This window comes from Pongo abelii, chromosome 2, assembly GCF_028885655.2.
Source record: "Pongo abelii isolate AG06213 chromosome 2, NHGRI_mPonAbe1-v2.0_pri, whole genome shotgun sequence".
Classification (NCBI taxonomy): domain Eukaryota; kingdom Metazoa; phylum Chordata; class Mammalia; order Primates; family Hominidae; genus Pongo; species Pongo abelii.
This window is the reverse complement of record NC_085928.1, coordinates 74,255,384-74,276,125: the sequence shown is the minus strand read 5'-3', so window position 1 is coordinate 74,276,125 and position 20,742 is coordinate 74,255,384. Positions and strand designations below refer to the sequence as shown.

Genomic DNA, 20,742 nt, shown 5'->3' with positions numbered 1-20,742 from the left:
CTGAGAATGATGGTTTCCAATTTCATCCATGTCCGTACAAAGGACATGAACTCATCCTTGTTTATGGCTGCATAGTATTCCATGGCGTGTATGTGCCACATTTTCTTAATCCAGTCTATCATTGTTGGACATTTAGGTTGTTTCCAAGTCTTTGCTATTGTGAATAGTGCCACAATAAACATACATGTGCATGTGTCTTTATAGCAGCATGATTTATAGTCCTTTGGGTATATACCCAGTAATGGGATGGCTGGGTCAAATGGTATTTCTAGTTCTAGATCCCTGAGGAATAGCCACACTGACTTCCACAATGGTTGAACTAGTTTACAGTCCCACCAACAGTGTAAAAGTGTTCCTATTTCTCCACATCCTCTTGTAGGGGGAGAATCTTAATTGGACATACAGCTACCCAATAGAATGCCTGATATGATGAAGAGTTTGAAGAAAGTTAAGGACATACTAATGGCAAATAGTGCAAGGAAAAATAAAAGCAATTAGAAACTCCAGGAAAAACTAAAACTGAGCTAAAATTGAAATATATTCATATTACATTATTTGAGATGCATAGAAAAATATTTACATGGTTATAATATAAACACAATCAATTTATAGACAAATTACAAAGCTTGTGGTTATAAAACAGTAATACTAATCAACCTCAATGATATAAAAGTAAAAATATAGACAATAGATGGTAAGGAATGGAAAGACGTGGAAAAGTGAAGAGGGCTCTAATGATATCAAAGATGGGCAGTTAAGAGTTATTGTAGGTGATGCAACAGAAATTAAAGGGACTACTTTTTTAAAAAATGAAAACATACATAGGCAAGGAAATAGCAATTTAATCTTTTTAAAAGGAAATAATGACTAGGAAATAAAAGAACTATGAATATGTCTTCTCTGGAGAGACATTTGGGAAAAGGAGCTCCTGGTGCAGGTACAAATCCAGAAAAATAGAGTGATACAGTGATCCCCCAAGAACCCACTAGCCTTAACAGTATTCTACATTTTACCATTTTTGTTTCATCTGTCTTTTTTCTTTTTTTTTTTGCTGGTATCTTAAAAAATTCAAATATCATGCCATTTGACCCCAGATACTTCCAAATGCATCTCAAGAAAAAGGACATCTACTTAGATAACCACAATACCATTATCATACATAACAAAACTAACAATTCCTTATTACCATATTGAATTTCGTTTGATTGAAAAAATACCTTTTAATTTTATTAGTAGTAGTATTATTTAGAGATGGGGTCTTGCTATGTTGGCTAGGCTGGTCTCAAACAACTGGGTGCAAATGATCCTCCTGCCTTAGCCTCCTGAGTAGTTAACTACAGCATGTGCGACTGTGCCCACCTGAAAAAGTTGGTTTTTTTTTTTAATAGTTAATACGTTCAAATCAGGTTCCAAACAAAGCCCCCTCTTGTGTATGGGTGTTATGTCTCTCTAGTCTCTTCTGAGTCTTTTAATCTTGATTAGTCCTCTTTTCCTTTATATCATGCCATTGACTTACTGAATAATGTTTGATGTTAAAAATGTGTGCATGCATTAATTTGATTAAAAATTTTCAAGAAGTTTTAATTTGCTTTTAAAATTTTAAGGGTTAAAAAGTATAGACAACTTTATATATTTTAAAAGTCTTATGTTCTCTGTAAATGTATTTTTATAAAAACTTGTTTTTAATGACTAAATTTAAACATCTCAAATGCAGGAACCTTTACATATCAGTTATTTTGGGCACAATTCTTTGCATGCCGAGATGAATAAAAATACTTATTCCCCAGTATTTTTTAGTCTAATCAGAGAGGGCAGTTTGTGGACATGCCTGCCAAAGCATTTTGCCACATGGAAGTAATTATTTTTAAAGCTAATAGTTAATGGATTCCTTACTAGGAGCCAGCCGTTTTATTAAGTGTTATAAATTATTTTTATCTATACCACACACTGTGGGAGAATCCATATAATCCACACAAGGAACCTGAAGCCCAGGGAGATTAGGTAACTTTGTGTAGGGTCACTCAGCTAGTAAATGACAGCCTGTATAGGAACAAGGTCTTTCTAATACCCTTAATCACTAAATTATATAGGGCCTCCCAATTTGACATGCTAGTCTCCCCTCCTAAGAGGTAGCATTATGTACTGGTTCAGAGCATGAGTTCTAGAGCCAGACTGCTTGGTTTTGACTCTGGCTCTCCTACTAAATAGCTCTGTGACTTTGGGTGACTTGCTTAACCTCTCTCTGTCTCAGTTTCCTCATCTGTAAAATGGGGCAAATAGTCCTGGCTCATAAGATTAAACGGTTTCCTATTTGAAAAGGCCTTGGAACAGTACTTGGCATGTCCATGAATTAAAAAATGCTTAAGTAACTGCAGCACAGAAATACTGCATTTGGCATATATATGGATTGGTGGATGCACAGATGGACAAACAAATAAAAAGTAGGGAGCAAATTGTAGGCTACTTTTTCTTATATTTCACCAATAAAAGGTAAAGGCACTTCCCCCAGTTAATGTAATAAGGTTCTCTCTCAGGTCTCAGAATATTGTGTAGATTTTTTAAATAAAATTGTAATAAAATTTTATTGATGGTATACACATACATTATTTATTATTTTGTAGAGTTTTTAATGCTCAGTGTTGATATCAACTTCCTGACTACTATTTTTAAAGAAAGAAGGAAAAACCAAATTGAATAGTATTTGTTTTTCCCTTCTTTCTTTAAATCATGTGTTTATGGAATAATCCAGAAGCATAAGAGGCGAGTTTCATGTTAAGCATAAGAGGTGACTTTCATGTTAAGCTTTCTCTGGAAGAAGAGAGAACTGGATTTGGATTTTTTCTTTCAAGGAGAAAGAAAAAAAATGTTAGTCACATTACAACCTTGAAAGAATCTTCTTGAACAGTTCTGGAGGAACAGATTAACTTTGGTGCATGTAGATACAGTAACTCAGCCTCTGCCACTTAATCTATCCCCAAGGTCTCATGGAGGGAAGAGATAGAGGTGACAGCGACTTATTATAACGTAACTGAGTGGTTAGTGAATGCTCTAGAAGTCCTATCTTGGTTTGATTGGCTTTTTGTTGGTGTTTTTTTAACCTTTTGAATTTTGCTAAAACATAGGTGCTTTGAATCCAGGATCCTAGACAACTTGGAGGCCAATGAATTGATTTCAAGATGGCCTTTTGCTGCTTTGAGGATGCAGGCTGATGACTTAGGTCCTGTGTTCATTGATTCTGGTGGAGATGTCCATAGAACGAGGAGGAGAATCTTGGGTTTAATGTCTCCTGATTTATTTTTAGCAGCTGACCTGGTTAGCTGTGATTTGCTGATTGTCTGTATGTAGTAAGTGTTTGTAAGTGCTGAGTCGTTTTGAATAAATAGTCTCATATGAAATGAGATGATCTGCTTGGCCTAGTAGCTGATTCTTTCTGTAATTGATAATGACGAGAGTGAAATTCCATCTTAACAAATGCAGCAGCTGCCCTAATGGAGAAGGATGACGCGGAATTTCCCATTGTCTACCTGTACTGTCCTAAAAATATACAACCAATTCCAGTGACTGATAATGATAATGTGACCGAGTGGTTAATAATGGCTCAAGAAATCCCAGCTTGATTTGACCAGCTTTCCAGCTTTTTTTTTTTTGGCGAGTGGGGGGTTAAACCTGTTGACTTTTGCAAATACATAATTTTATAGAATATGTGTCCTAAGAATGAAACTCACTAAATTTCTAGGTTCAAACTTACTTTTTTGGGTCCATTGCTCAATATAGGACAAAAAAGAAGAGGAAAGGAGAAAATAAGAAAGAATGTATATTAGTTAACTCTGATTTTTGGATCTGGGTGGATTTTGGATGGTGTTAAATTGGCCTGGGGACTTCTTTATTATTTTTTTTAATCGTAGCATTGGTTTGTAACATTCATGGTTTAGCCTGAATGACTTAAAGGATTTATTTTTTAATTTAACGTGGTTTAAAAGAACATGAGCAATAGACCTGCCAATAACTATTTTAAAATATAAACAGATAACTGTTTGTTTTGCTCAAAGGTCACATTGAGGATTCAGAGCTCATGACTCAGGATGGCTATTTTTCTTAGAGGAATAATTTAGACAAGTTGAATTGAATAGCTCCTAGGCCATTGACATTTATTCAATTTTGTCTTTAACATTTGTTTACTTTTTGAACCTGTAAAACAGGGGTGTCCAATCTTTTGGCTTCCCTAGGCCATGTTAGAAGAAGAAGAATTGTCTTAGGCCACATAGAAAATACACTAACAACGGCTTATGAGCTTAAATAAATAAATAAATAAATGCAAAAAAAAAATCTCATAATGTTTTAAGAAAGTTTACAGATTTGCGTTGGGCTGCATTCAAAGCCGTCCTGGGCCGTGGGTTGGACAAGCCTGCTGTAAAGGACTGGAATTTAGATACAGCTCATCAAAATATCTTGCTATTCTAAAAGTAATTCTCAATTTTTATTTTTTATAAGAAAAATTATTAGACAGTAATGTTAAGTTGCAGCAAGTAGGTTTGCATTTTGGATTGTAATAGTCCCAATTATATTAAAAGGTTGGCTTCTGATAACCATAGATTTCTTAATTTTAATTTTATTTATTTTGTTTGCACATACTATTTTACTGATAGTATGTGCAAAAAGATAGTGAGTGAAGCAGTTGGACTAATTGTTTACACTAAGATTACTTAGGAAGGACTATCTGGCATGTTTATATTACACTGAGCAAATTGTTTATAGTAGGGATCATTTAAATATGCATTACCAATATCTCAGGTTTTAGATTTGCCAACCCTGTATGTTGAGATTTTCCAGGATCTTATGATTGCACCGGCTAGTGGTGCTCCCTTGAATAAACTGCAAGACTTTGCACTTAGCTAAAAATGACTCACCTTTGAAGGTGGTACGCGTTCATTAAAAAAAAAGATCAAGTGCGTGCAGTGCACTGTGCACCATGCTAAGCACTGGAGATAGTGTTGAGTGAGACAAATGTAGTCTCTGCCCCCATAGAACTTACATTCTAGTGGAGTGAGACAGACACCAAGAAGCAAACAATATGTAATGAACAAGATTACATCAGAGTGATAAACACTGGAAAGAATATAAAATAAGGAGGATGTGATGCAGCATGACTGGGGGTGGGATGGGTGGGCCAGCACTTAGATAGGGCAGTTAGGGAAATCTTCTGGAGGAGGTAACATAGAGGTTGATACAAGTTTAGGAAGAGCTGGCTATGTGTATCTTTGGGGACACAGTATGCTAGCATCAGGAACACCAAGGGTAAAAGCTATGATGTAGGTACGTGCAGTGTTGGAGAAACAGTAAGAAAGCTGAACAGCAGGGAGCCAATTGTTGTGTCTTGGCCCGTGCACACCTCAGGGAGTAGTCAAGACCATGTAAAAATTAATTTGTTGGCTGGGTGTCACACCTGTAATCCCAGCACTTCGAAAGGCCAAGGCAGGAGGATTGTTTGAGCCTAGGAGTTCAAGACCAGCTTGGGCAACATAGGGACACCCTACGTCTACAAAGAATAAAAAAAAATTAGCTGGGCACGGTGATGCACACCTGTGGTCCCAGCTACTCAGGAGGCTGAGGTAGGAGGATTTCTTCAGCCTGGGAGATCGAGGCTGCAGTGAGCTGGGATCACACCACTGCACTCCAGCCTGGGTGACAGAACGAGACCCTGTCTCAAAAAAAAAAAAAAGCAATTTGTTCTCTCTGTATGCATATTGAGAATTATTACATAAGTTGGGTTTTTATTAGCCACATGAAGTTTGGGTGATAAAAATTTGATTTCCTACCAAATTGCAGAGTACGTGTTTCTGGTACCCTGAGTTGTGTTGATGTTCAGTGCTCCCTTTACTCTCTTTGGTGTCAAGATTGAACGGTGCTAGATTTTTTTATGCAGATATTTTTGAGTACCTGTGACTCCACAGACCAGTGTGCTTGTGTGCAGGATTTGGTGGGTTCATGATTGTTTATTAAACAAAACTAATCGTATACAGAGGTTTTATTCATTTGCTAGGGTTGCTGCAACAAAGTACCACAAGCTGAATGGCTTGAATGACAGAAATTTATTGTCTCACCTAAATTAAAGTGTCAGCTGGGTTGGTTTCTTCTCTTTTTTTTTTGAGACGGAATCTCACCATGTCACCCAGACTGGAGTGTAGTGGTGTGATCTCAGCTCACTGCAACCTCCCCCTCCGGGGTTCAAGTGATTCTCCTGCCTCAGCCTCCTGAGTAGCTGGGATTACAGGTGTGCACCAGCACGCCTGGCTAATTTTTGAATTTTTGTAGAGACGGGGTTTCACCATGTTGGTCAGGCTGGTCTTGAGCTCCTGACCTCAGCTGATCCACCCGCCTCGGCCTCCCAAAGTGCTGGGATTACAGGCGTGAGCCACCGCATCCGGCCGGGATTGGTTCCTTCTGAAGGCATAGGAAGAAATCCGTTATGCCTCTTGCCTAGCTCCTGGTGGTTGGCGGGCAGTCTTTGGCGTTCCTTGGCTTCTGCTGTATTTCTTCTGCCTTCATGTTTGTGTGTGTTCTTTGTGCAGGTGTGGCCTTCTCCAAATTTACCCTTTTTATAAGAATCTAAGTCATGTTGGAATAGGTCCCACCCCACTCCAGTATGACTTCATCTTAACTAATGACATCTGTAATGAATGAATTACCAAATGAGTCACGTTCTGCATGTTTTTGTCCTCCTGAAATTCCTATGTTGAAACCTGATAACCAAGGTAGTGTTAGGAGCTGGGGACTTTGAGAGGTGATTGGGATTAGTGCCCCCTTGTTCCTCCCGCCATGGGAGGACACAGCAAGAAGGTGCCATCTGTGAACCAGGAAGTGGGCCCTCATCTGACTCCGAATCTGCTGGCATCTTGATCTTGGAATTCCAGGCCTTCAGAACTCTGAGAAATGCATTTCTGTTGTTTATGGGCCACTTAGTTTATGATATTTTGTTATAGTTGCCTGAACTGTCTAAGACACTTTCTGAGCTACTGAGGGTTAGTACTTCAACACAGGAGTTTAAAAAAGGGGTTTTCCAGCGCTAGACAAATTCTAAAAGAGCTGTAACACTCAGCATAGGAATTTTACAGCGGGGACACAGTTCAGCTCATAAAAGAGGTGCATATAATTTGGCTAAATTCATTGTCTCTCACAAATGAAAATACGGACAATACCTGCAAACATTTTGAAGCTGTTTAACCCATTTTTTGCTCAGACACCTGGAAGCCACGGCTCCTTTTTTATTTAATAACAGCTGGTGTGTACTGAGCGTTGGTAGGCTCCTCTGTGATAAGATCTTGATGTCACCTTGTTGATTCCTCATAAGCACCCTCTGGAGTTTGTTCTGTAAGCAGCTCACTTGACAGTTGAGGGAACTGAGGCTTAGTTCCAGAAAGAACCTTCAGCTCATTATCACCGCAGCCCTAGTTTCAGCATTATTTTTCTTACTGCCAGAGTTGATAGAATAGTCACAACCACTAGCACTGGAGCCTGCTCTAGCCACTAATAGCACCTCCACATAAAAGGTTTCTCATTGTGAGGTTAGTTTCTTATCTTCCTAATTCTACCACCTGGTCCATTCAATGCCTCCCTTGTTCTTTACCCCTGAAAGAGCTTATGTAATATGCAGCAGTGCTGAGAAGATTAATTAGTTAATATTTGTGAAGCACTTTGAGGATGAAAAGCTCATGAACACTTAAAGTTAAATTAAATTTTGCCTCCTGGTGCCAAGAAATAAACAGTCTTTCTCCTTCCTGGTTGGGGTCAGCATCTCCCCTTGGCCCGCAGGAGAGTGTGTTCCCACAGATAGCAGGCTGTATTGATTGTCTCCCCAAGACGAAGGTCGGAATGGCTACCAATTCTTTTTTGAACTAGATTGAATTCTGCAAACAATTGAACAGCTGACTCTATGCTAAGTGGAAATGTGATTGATATTGAAACAGAATTAAAATTTCAACTTCTAGGGAATTAAATTGAGTGCAACTTCAGAAATTTGGAGATGAATGTCCAAGTGGTTTGAAAAGTGATTTTCATGTTCCACTAAGTATGTTAACATCAAAAGCGATTTTGATGTTTGAGAACATTAGGCTGCAGTTGTTTCCTTGTCCTTTTCATTTATTGCCATTTTGACCTAAGGTTTGTGCCAGGAAGTTCAGCTTCACTCCTAATGAATCTGAGTGGCGTAATGCTGGCCCCGTCTTGCCCATTGCTTTTCCTGGTAGCCAAATCCCTGTACAATGAGCTGTAACATATCCTCAAATGAACTTCATAAAAGTATGTTGGAGATGGAGAGGAGATCTATAAATTCAGAGGACAAATAAATCAAAAAGTCAATGACTTGTAAGAATTCGTAAGCCAAATTCAGAGCCAATTTGGAAACTGAACCTCAGATTTTTCCAAGGCTGTATTCATTCTTTCCCCTGTTGTATAGATCTTCTAAGAGCCACCCTCAACTTGTGAGTCTGATAATTGCTTTTCAGATCGACAGTTACCTTAATGAGCTCTGACTTTATGTACAAGTAGTAGTTTGTTGCACAGGAGTTGTTTTCCCAGAATGTATTGACCTTTATTCCAGTCTCTACTATGAGCAAACCTCTATCTGTTGAATCAACTCCTAGAACCTCAGCTCTGAATAAATAAAGAGCTTAAAGGTAAGGAATAGGTGGGTCAGTTCAGCCAAGTAAGGCCAGATAGAATTAGAGTTCAGAGCCAGGTCAGAGTTGAGAGTGGGGAGAAATAGCCAGGACTATTTGGCCCAGGATGCCTGAATGGGGACACACACACACACACACACACACACACACACACACAAACACCCTGCAAAAACAGAGGTGTTTCCCAGGTTCCTAACCTCCTGAATGCAATGCAGATTCTTTCCTCCACCTTCCCTTCATTGTTCCCGTACAACTATGGCCTGTAATCAGCCCAACCTGGGCCTGGGCCTTGGCCACTACTAGATATTCTGTTGGCACCAAGAGTAGTCAGGACCAGTTTTCCCTCTCTTAATTTCCTCCTCAGGAGAGTTGAGTGTTTATCATATTGTCTTCTTTTCCTCTCTCTTTCTCTGTTCAGCTTAGGCAATCTTCCATTCCACAGTCTTTCTCCTAGGTGTGTATCTTGAGAGGTAATGCAATGTAGGTTAAGACTGCCTGAGTTGAATCCTGGCAGTGCCACTTATGACTTGTATGACCTCAAGAAAGACATTTAATCTCTTTACCCATCTGTAAAATGGGGATACAGTTTCCCCATCTGTAAAATGGGGATAATAATACCTATTTCAGTGGAATATTGTGAGAGTTAAACCAGTTGATATGTGGAAAGCTCGTAGGGTGTGGTCTGTAATGTGTTCAATTAGCATTAATTGAAGAGAAGTGGAGTCTCCCCTTCAATTCTTACCTGGGTAACACTGGACAATTTCATACACTTTGTTATCACTATTTTTCTTTAGCTCTTACTCTTTCTTATCCATTCCTGTAGCACTAGTGATCAGGAGAAAAGACGTGATCGCTAATAGAGTAATACGTTGTTGAATCTGTGTAATGTTCCAGGGGGGAAGATAAAGCCTAAGAAGACCAATTCCTTTTTACTTGCAACGTAAATTGTTGTAGGAAAGGAGACATGTTGATAATGGTTTGCAGAATAACATAGAACATGCTAGACTCCAAGTCCAAACTGAGATTAGAGATAGGCAAATGAAGATGATAGTCAACCATGTGCAGTGGGCTTGGGGGCTGGGGTGGGTCATGGAGGGCTTTACAGAGGAGGTGACACTTGAGCTAGTTTTTTTGTTTGTTTGTTTTTTGAGACAGGGTCTTACTCTGCCATCCAGGGTGGAGTGCATGGTGCCATCTTGGCTCACTGCAACCTCCTCCTGGGCTCAAGTGATCCTCCCACCTCAGCCTCACGAGTAGCTGGGACTACAGGCATGCGTCACCACACCCAGCTAATTTTTTTGTACTTTCAGTAGAGATGGGGTTTCACCATGTTGTCCAGGCTAGTCTTGAATTCCTGAGCTCAAGCAATCCACCTGCCCTGGCCTCCCACAGTGTGGGGGTTAACAGGCTTGAGCCACTGTGCCCTGCCTTGAGCTAGTTCTTAAAGGTGTGAGAGGTTCAATGATAGACACTATCAACACTCCCAGTAAGTCAAATAATTAAGGTGAGAGTGCTGCTCAATAGATTTACCAGGTATTTATCAGGTATGTGGTCACTGGAAATCTATGCCAAAGTCGGTGCAGTGGGGTGGGGATGGGGGAGCCTGAAGGCGCAGACCTGAGAAGAGAAGGAGATTAAGAGTCTGTGATTTTTACATAGTTGGGCCCTGGAGGCCAGGGTCATTACGTAGAGTTTGTGTTAAAACTTTCTGGTAGCTAGTGATGTTGTTGTGGAGAACCTCAGAAGACAAAATTAAAAACTTTGATGTGAACTGAGACAAAGTAAAAACTAGGCATACTCCACTGCTGAGATCCTTACTGTCTTTTAGGACTGCATGCTTTCATCTTTTTCTATTTTAACTTCTCTTTTATTCTTCTCCCCTTTGCTCACTCCACAGAGCTTTGCTGAACACCTGTTATGTGCCAGATGCAGGGGATCCCAAGTTGGGTTAAGGCATTATTTCTTCCCTGGAGCTAACCTCACCCAAAAGGGGAAGATAGTTGTGTGAAGAACTAATTGACAGTGTGAAGTGTGGCTGGTAATATAGGGAGCTGTGTGGGAGGAGGAGGTGTGTCTGGGCTAAGAAGGCAAGGATGGCTTCAAGATCTTGAAAGTCTTGCCACATGGATAGATAGTGACCAGGTAGGCAGAGGCACTCCAGCAAAGGTAACGCAGCCTGCAAAATCAAGGAGATATGGAAGGCCATAGTTTGAGTAAGGAATGAGCCATGTTGTGTGGCTGGAATAGAGGGATCCAGGTGTCAGGCAGATATGGTTCCAGATGAGGCTGAAAATGTTGATGAGGGCTCTATGAGTGTATTAGGCTTTCCTTGCATTGCTATAAAGAAATACCTCTGAGACTGGGCAATTTATAAAGAAAAGAGGTTTAATTGGTTCACAGTTCTGCAGTCTGTATAAGCATGGTGCTGGCTTGTGCTGAGCTTTTGGGGAGGCCTCAGGGAACTTTTAGCCATGGTGAAAGGTATGTCACATGGCAAAAGCAGGAGCAAGAGAAGAATGGGGAGGGGGTCACATGCTCTTAAATGACCACATCTCTAGAGAACTCACTCCATCCATCACCTCCCACCAGGCCCCACCCCTCACACTGAGAATCACATTTCAGCATGAGATTTGGGTGGAGACAAATATCCAAACTCTATGAATGGGGCAGGTTCTTTTATGCTGTCTTCAAGGCACATGGACTTTTATCTTGTAGAATCCAGGGGGATCCCATGAAAGTTTTTAAGCTGGAAAGTGACATCATTAAATTTGCCTTATTTTTATTTTAAAGAAAGTTAATTTTGGTGACAGTGTGGAAGATGTGTTTCCTTATATTTGGCCATATAAAATATAAAATTTGATTTTTAAAACAGTTTCTAGTATTCTAACAGTATAACAGTATGTTTATAGATTGATAAACAAAGGACATTTTATGTTTTTATAAGTCAAGTCATTTTTATGACTACATTTTCAATGGAAAAATGAATATTGAGCGTCAACAAATGAAACATTGTGTGACAAGCTTGTGAATTGCTGATCCTCTGTGTTGGCCTCATCCATAAACTAAAGGCTCTTAAACTCAAATCTCTGATGCCTTTTAGAAATGCCTTTTACTTTCTTTTTGTGTAGTAAGAGGGATCATGGAACCTATGATCTAAAAACTGGGAAGCAATGATGCCATGTGTTTGCAAGCATAGGTAACACAGCTGTTTTAGAGATGTCTTTAAAGGGTACTTGAGTGTTTTGGTATTTGAGAACAGATCTTCCAGCTTGTCATGGGAGTTGCATAGTCTTAGAAATCAGTCCTTAACCTTAAACGTTGTTCACACTGAACTCTAGAATAGCAGTGGTTTTTGAAGACCAGTTGTTGAATGCATTTATGCATATTTAATTTTTTGAATGGCTGTTAAAGACCTAAGACAATTATATTCAGGTTCAAGGAAAGAACTTCTTGTGAGAGTTTAACATTTTTAAATTGTTGGTTGGTGGAGGGCTGGTATTTACTGATATTCTTGAGTTAATGAGTCCCAAGTATAATAGCTACAATTGTGCTGCCCTTCACTTTGGAGAATTGCATATTTTTACACTCATACTTTGAGGCTTACTATTTCAGTATAGAAAACAACTATAGTTGCTGAAAGAAAATGACTAGATTTCAAACTTTATCTGAGGCAAATGTGAGGTCATTAGTTAGACTTCTTTGAAACTTCTTAAGTTCCTGAACCTCATGATATTATCAAATTAAAAGGACAGACTATTGAAATGTTAATTTCAGTTCATCATGAATGTTTGCACTTCTCATAAAATAGCCATTTCTGTGTTAAAAATTTCTTATAATCTGTGAATAGCATTTAAGAAAGCAATGCAAATGTGAGTGTATTTAAAATCATCCTCTAAGTAATGCTTTTGGAAGCCAGTGTACAGTCTGACCTAACAAGTACAAGTAGACCATGTAACCACTCATTGAAGATGATGTTTTTATGCTACAAGAATTAAAGACTGTTTCTTAAAAGAAAACAAGAGACTGCTTTTTTAGTTTTTAACCACCTGTACAGCAAATCCTGAATAGGAAAATCTGAATGCCTGATAGCCTTCTGTATTATTTTGCTTATTTATATATTTATTTTACAATAAACCTTAAAATGATATTTAGTTCTACAGTAGCTGTGGGTAGATCAACCACATTCTGTATAATCTAGATTTTTTTTTAAAGCTCCCTTTTCTTGCCCTATCAATTACTTTCTGTCCATATTTGGCCATTTTGGGGAGCCAAGTTGTCCCCACGTATCAGTGGTGATAACTGGAAAAGAAAAAAGTTGATCAAATCCAAGTGTGTTTTTATATATGATGCATCAGTTATCTTTGCCACATAGCAGTTCCAAAACCTCAGGCAGACACAAGAAGAAGTGTTTTTTTGCACATGTGTCTGTGGTCAAAGAGGTTCTGCTGATCTTGGGTGAGCTTGCCCATGTGCCTGAGGGTTGGCTTGCTGTTGGGCAGAGTGAGGTGACTGAATGACTTGGCTCTGCTCCATTTGTCTCTCATTCTCCAGCAGTTGTGGCAATGACAGCGGCTCTAGAGAGCTAGCCCAGTGCACAAGTCCATGAAGCCTTTGTTTATGTCATATCTGCTGACCAAAGCATGTCTGGGCTGAGTCCAAAGTCAAGGGGCAGAGCCGGCCAGCCCACCTATGGTAAATTGGCATTACAAAGTTTCATGTCAGAGGGCATGGATACAAGGAGGAGTGAAGAGCTGGGGCTAAATGATGCAGTTCACTACATAAGATTTAGAATTTTTATTGATAACAAGTAATTTCACTTCTTTTCCTTTTTTTCTCTTCTCTTCTCTTCTCTTTTTTTCTTTTCTTTCTTTGGAAAGGGTCTTGCTCTGTCACCCAGGCTGGAGTGCAGTGGCATGATCACAGCTAACTATAGACTTGACCTCTGGGGCTCAAGCAATCCTCCCACCTCAGTCTCCCGAGTAGCTGGGGCTACAGGCACATGTTACCACGCCTGGTTTAAGTTTTTAAAATTTTATGTAGGGTTGCTACGTTGCCCAGGCTGGTCTCAAACTCCTGGGCTCAAGCAATCCTCTTGCCTGAGCCTCCTAAAGTGCTGGGATTATAGGTGTGAGCCACCACACCTGGCCTGATTTCACTTCTTACCTACCACATATGTTGTCTCCCTTCTTTAGGCCTTCATCAGGGAATATTTGGGGGTAAAGAACAGAAACCCACTCAAGTTGCTTGAAGATTACCATAAACAGAACAGGGAAGCTCACAGGCCTATAAAAATAGGAAACCTAGAATGGGCAGGTCTCCCCAGAACTGGGACTGCTAGATGTTAGACTTTGAGACCCTTCTTTCATCTCTGCTCCTCTCTGTTTCTCCCCCTCTGCTCCCCTCCCCACTCTTATGACCCTTTGTGGCCACATCAATTTTAATTTTATGCAGTTTTGTGGCTCAAGCACCTACTATGAATTTAGAGATATGAATTAGACCTCACTGTCTGAGTCTAATTCATATCCCTAAATCCTAGCTCATGGATTAGTTATTCCTAAGTCTACTTGTGAGTCTCCTAGGGCTGAGTGCTCAGTCTTCATCTCTTTCTTTACTTTGCTTATTGAGCTGGTCCAGTCCTGTGACTTGAAATGCTGTCTTGATGCTGATGGCTCATAAGTTTCTGTCTTCAGCCTAGACTTCTCCCTTGAACTCCAGACTCACATACACTACCTCCTACTCCACATGTCCATTTGGATGTATCTCATCGGCATCTCAAACTTATACCCAACATATACTACTTGATTTCCTCCTCATAATTTGCCTCTCCCAGTCTTTTCTCAGTAAATGGCAATTTCAGTTTTTCAGTTATTTAAACGTCGGAATCAAATCCTTGGTTAAATATTCATACTTTAAAATTATATGCATATATTATAGTTCCAATATAGTATATATATTATAAAAGAAAGCAAATTTGAAAGCTTCATGTGACACTGATTAAGTAAAATAGATCTTTAATGTCTTGCTAATTAGGATGCGTCATATTTTTATTTACTAATATCACAAGCATAATAGATAATGTGAGTTTCATTTTTAAAAAATTGTGGTAAAAACACGTAATACAAAATTTACCATTTTAACCATCTTTAAGTGTAAAGTTCAGGAGTGTTAGGCATATTCACATTGTTGTGAGACAGATCTCCAGAACTTTTTCATCTTGCAAATCTGAAGTTGTGTTCGCATTAAACAATAAGTCCCCTTTTCCTGCTCTTCCCAGCCACTAGTAACTACCATTCTACATTCTGGTGTCTATGAATTTGACTACTTTAGATACCTCATATAACTGGAGTCATATTGTATTTGTGTTTTTGTGACTAGCTTATTTCACATAGCAGAATGTCTTAATAGTCCATCAGTGTTGTAGCATGTAACATGATTTCCTTCCTTTTTAAGGTGAAATAATACTCCACTGTACGCATACACCATGTTTGGTTTATCCACTCATTTATCAGTGGGCATCTGGGTTGCCTCTACCTTTTGATGATTGGGATTAGTGCTACTATGATCATGGGTGTGCAAATCTCTTTGAGACCCTGCTTTTAATTTCTTTGGCTAGATACCAGAACCGGAATTACTAGATTGTATAGTAGCTCTACTTTTGATTTTTTGAGGAAACTCCGTGCTGTTTTCCATTACAGTTGTTTCGTTTTATAATCTCACCGACAGTGTACAAGGGTTCTAATTTCTCCACATCTATCCAAACCTTGGAGTCTTTTTTTGGCTTCTCTATTTCATGCCCTAATCTAGTCCCTCAGTAAATCCTCTTGACTTATATTTGAAATATATCCTACATCTGACTGCTTCTCATCTATCACTGTCACCTTTTTCTGAGTCACCATTGGCTCTTGTCTGGACCATGGTACTAGTCTTCTCACTGGTCTCCTGGTCTCAATCCTTGCTCCCCTACAGTCTGATCTCCATAGAACAACCAGAGTAGTAATTTAAGAATATAAGCTACATATTGTCATTCCTCTGCTTAAAACTTTCTAATGACTCCCATCACACACTGAGGATAAAATTCAAAGTTGTTTCTTTGGTTTATAATGTCTTAAAAATTCTCATTCCTTTGCTTGCCTGGCTTCAGACACACTGGTTTTTGTACTTGCCTTAAACACACTAAGATTGTCCCTGCCTCAGGGCCTTTGTCCTCGATGTTTCCTCAACCTGGGTGTCTGTATTCACAGACATTTGCCCTTCACAGAGGCCTTTCCAAACAGCCTTCTCTTAAAAAGATACTCACTGTCAACTTTTTCTATTCTCTTACCCTACTTTCTTTTTCTCTGTGCACTTGCCACTTTCTGACATCATAATGTATTTATTTGTGACTTTCTTATGGCTGTTTCCCCCAAGAGAATGTAAACACCATGAATACAGGGATTCTATCTCAGCATCTGAAAGAATGTCTGATACTTAAAAGATGCTCCATAAATATTTGTGGAATAAGCGTCTAAAATAATACTTTGTAGCCTTGTGTCTAAGCAGCTTTGGCCATGGCGACAGAGGTACCCCATGTACACATGGCGCCTTGGGTGGAGGTGGTTGCCCAGGAAAATGCTGTAATCTGTCTACCATTTCTAGCCAATTTCTCCAGCTAGAAATAATTTATGGGCTATTATTGTTCATGAGGTCTAAGTGGGAAAGTATAGATGCCTTATCTTCTATTTTTTTTTTTCAGCCTCTTATTGAAAAAAACAATTCAGGGATTGATGGGAATTATTTGCCTCTGCCCTTTTGGCCCCAGATCATCCTTCCTGAGTCTTGGCTGCTCCTTATTACCTGCAGTCACATTTCCTGTTGTAATGTGAGGGCAATGCTTTGTTTGCACAATGAATGCCGGAAATGGATTTTAAAGCATTATAAAGCAAAGCCAGAAATTCCTCCTGCAGGGGAGATGGTCGGTTGACAAGTCTGTGAATTATATAATAGAATCTCCTCTTACTCTCCTTGTAAAATATACCAAAATATCAAAAAACAATGGGCTTTTCTTCCCAGTTTGTTTGGGATCATACTGGCATCCTCCTGTATTTTGGGGCTCTGGGATTAGAATCATGTATAACAGCTTTGTTTTCCCCCGGCTGGGTTTGTGATGAAGTTGTTCTGATGCAAACAGTCAGTTAATTCTAAAGGATCTGCACACGCTTGCTGAGCAGAGTACTTCTACCTTAAATGGTCTTCCATGCTGTGGGAGAGAGCTTCTGATGCGTCAGTCACAGTGATAATGTCATGGGATTGGAACATCAGTTTTGCCTGTTCACACCGCCTCATGGCCTGGAGAAGTCTATTTCAGTCTTACTAGTCTGTTAGAAGCAACAGTAATTAAAACGGATCTGCAGGCTTCTGGGGTCTTTGGATAGGTAGCCAGAGGTCTATCAATTGCAAGAGATTCAAAGATGATTGCAAATGCAGTCCGAGGGACACTCCCTGAGGCACTCCTAGAGTGCAAGTGATGTTTGGCTTTTTGTACTGGATGGTGCTTACACATGCATGTACCTTTATGAAAATTCAGGTTCTCTACTTATGATTTTTGTACTTTTCTTACAAATATGTTATATTTTAGTGAAAAAGACTTTCTTAGGAAAACAAACCAACCATAGTTTCTACCTGCAAGAAGATCTCCTGGTGGAGATATTCAAATAGAAGATCACAGTCAACTTAGTGCCAAGATTAAGCAAAGCGTATCATGGGAGCACAAATAAAAGAGATCACACTCATCTTTGGGGGAGGATAGAGGAAAACCAGAGAGAAGGTTTAAATGGGATTTATCTATCATCTTTTCCTGGCTTCCTCCATATAGAATAAGGATTTATATGAGGAAACCAGAGTAAATGGGTTCAATCCTGATTCTGTGGTAGCATGCTTGGAAGTTAAAATATGCTTGGAAGATAAAATGTTGCCTTAAAAAAGAGAAAATTTATTAAATATCATCACCCTCAGGGAGTTTGTTGATGATTGTCTCTCCAGACCTGTCTCACTGTTGGCATGGATAACTAGATTGATGAATTACTAAGAGCTGAAACACAAGACTGTGTATTTCTCATCAATGTGTTTTGTTATTGTGAAATATTTAATATTATTAAGAGCTGGCAGTGACCCTGTGTTGGAGGAGGGTAGGGTGTGTTTGTGTAAGAGCAGTGAGAAAGTAATGGCTAAAAAAAGTTGATGTCTTCTTTAAAAAAAAAAAAAATGTTGCCAGCAGCTAGATGCAGTGTCTCATGCCTGTAATCCCAGCACTTTGGGAGGCTGAGGCAGAAGGATCGCTTGAGGCCAGGAGTTCAAGACCAGCCTGGGCAATATAGTGAGACCTCATCTCTACAAAAAATAAAAAATTATCTAGGCATGGTGATGCATGCCTGTAGTCCCAGCCACTTGGGTAGTTGAGGCAGGAGGATTGCTTGGGCCCGGGAGGTCGAGGCTGCAGTGAGCCATGGTCATGCCACCACACTCCAGCCTGGGTGGCAGACTGAGATGCTGTCTCAAAGAAAAACAAAGAAATGTGGCTGGTGATAAGAGATTTAGAGTCTAATGAGGCACAAAGTCGTTTTATTTTTTCTTTTCTTTATAATGAATGAACAAAATCATAATAGGCAATAATTAATATAGCAAGCATTGCAAGGTGGTATAAAATGAATTTCTTTACTGTTAAGTACATTGAGCTCATAGAAGGAACTGATGGAAAGGGAATGGAACTGATGGGCGATTGGAGTTGTTAGAGTAGATAGTACCCAAATTGGTCTTTGGACAAATAGGTTGGAACCAGACCTGAACGTGCATAAGAATATCTTGGTAGCAAGTTAAAAATGTAGATTCCTGGGTCCAACCCCCAGATTCTGTGGGTCTGAGGTGAGGCCTGGGGTTATGGATCTTCACAAAGAGGTTTAGGTGTAGGTGGTTCAGACAATACCTTGAGAAGTGATGACTAGGAGTCTTGGCAGGGAGAGAGGGCAGGATTGGTGGAAGGCAAATGCTTGGAAGTAAAAAATGATAGCATTCAGTGAAGAGGCAGACTCATTCCTGAGACAGAAAAAGAAAATTTATTTAGAAACAATAAATATGCCAGGCAGCTCCTAGCGTTGGAGGGACTGATGGCAAGACGGGTCATGGCAATGGAGCCCGTTATCCATGGAATGCTACAATCTATAGCTAATGTTTTTATTTGCAGGTGCCTTCAGAACGAAGTCAATATTTAAATGAAAATATCATTCTTGAATAATTTGCACCTTAACATGTGGAGGCTGGAACATACCTTAAAGGTTATTTTCCTATTCAACCCTGTCATTTAAGAGAAAGGAATGGGAGGTAGTAACTCATGAGGGATCAGCGGAGATTTGGCTGAAATTCAGAGATTTCCTGAAGGGTCATAAACACTTATTTGTTTATTCATCAAAACTTATTAAGCACCTCCTCTAAACACCCAGTCCTGGGCTAGACCCCGGGATCCTGCTAAAAAGAAGAAAAAAATCAATACAGCCTTGTCTTTGGGAGTTGACAATCTAATGAAAGTGTCAGTTGTAGAACAAGTATGGGAATTTTTCCTACAATGAATTGTGTTCCCCATGCTGCCAGTTATATGTGGTGGAGTTGCATTCCACAGACCCCCCCTACTGAATACACTTTTATTGAAATGAGGGCCCTGGGCACATGATGACACACGATGGCACATGACGAGCCACACGGCTCTCTGTGCAGCTGCAGTGTTTGAATGGCAGCTTGCTAGTTGGCCCTGAGTTCTTTCATTGAATGCAATCTGCTGTGATTTATTTGGATCGTGTACAGCAGTGCTTTTTAAACTTTAATTTGCAAGGCCATCACCCAGGGCTCTTGTTAAAAATACAGATTCTGTGGGTCTAGAATAAAAACTGAGGTGCCCTGTATTTTCAACAAACTTCCAGGGATGCTGATGTTGCTAGCAGGTGAACCATACTGACTAGCGCTAGATGTCTGGAGAGAGCAGACATCTTTTGGGTCACTGAAGATCTCCTAAATTGAGATCAGGTTGGTTTTTGTTGGTGTTGATCAACTGATTTGTATTTTTTCAGCTTATAGTCACAAGGGCTACTATATATAGTAGCTTATAATAACAAGGTGCATTATAATTACAATAATACCTTTGCTGTTGAAATTTGTCCAGAAAAACAGCTTTATGATGGAAAGTCTTGTCCTCCGTAACCTCTAATTCTTTTTTACGTCACTGAGAAAAGGATAACATTTTGGATAAAACAAAATTTCTTGACTTCGCCAACTGTCACAAAATAGCAGAACAGACTGTAATTACAAGTGTGACAAACGTGATAAAGGAAATGAGGCTAGGGGTGTCTAGATTGGGGTCCTCTAACTGTAGTTATTTGGATAGAGGCCATATTGGTTTCTTGTTCTGCTCTCCTCCACCTCAATCTTACATTACTGCATAAGTTAGCATAGGCTGGCACAGAAAATCTTGAAGGATAGTTGCATTTTTACCTGAAGCTCATCCAGCAACCAGTGCCAGTGAAACTGTGCATTCTATACTCATCTTGAAATATTAGCCCTTCCAGCTCATAGTTTGTTTATAGCAAGCAAAAAGAGAAAAAGGATTACTTTCAGATTGCTATAACGCTTGACACCATTGGGCTTTTTAAAGGTTGTAAGTGAATAAATTGAGCTCTTGTGTAGGCATGTTTCTTTTTAAAAATGGTTTGATATGAGGTTAAAAACTAAATTATGTAAGATTCTATAGAAAACAGTTTTTTTCTGCCACTTTTTTTATTTTTTGGTTTCTAGAGTGATCTTTTTCCTGTCTTTTCTTTTGAGTGACAGTATCAGAGAATGCAAAAATCATAGGAGGGAGCAGTTCGGTTTGACCTGATGGATTAATTGTGTATAGGCCTCTGCATTCAAATGAGGAGTTGTGTGTCTGACAACAAAGTTGCTATTCGAAGTTGCTTTGCCAGTGAGAATTTTTATTTTGTGTGTGTGTGTGTGTGTGTGTATGTACATATATATATAGTGTGTGTGTGTGTGTGTGTGTGCCATT

General features: G+C 39.5%; 1 protein-coding gene and 1 pseudogene across 4 annotated transcripts in view; one reads left to right on the top strand and one right to left on the bottom strand.

Annotated features, from left to right (window-relative positions):
• ITPR1 (inositol 1,4,5-trisphosphate receptor type 1) overlaps positions 1–20,742 on the top strand; it is a 354,448-nt gene that overhangs the window by 65,351 nt on the left and 268,355 nt on the right. The gene's annotated exons all lie outside the window — the stretch shown is intronic.
• On the bottom strand, positions 7,049–7,094 carry LOC112132878 (U7 small nuclear RNA; annotated as a pseudogene).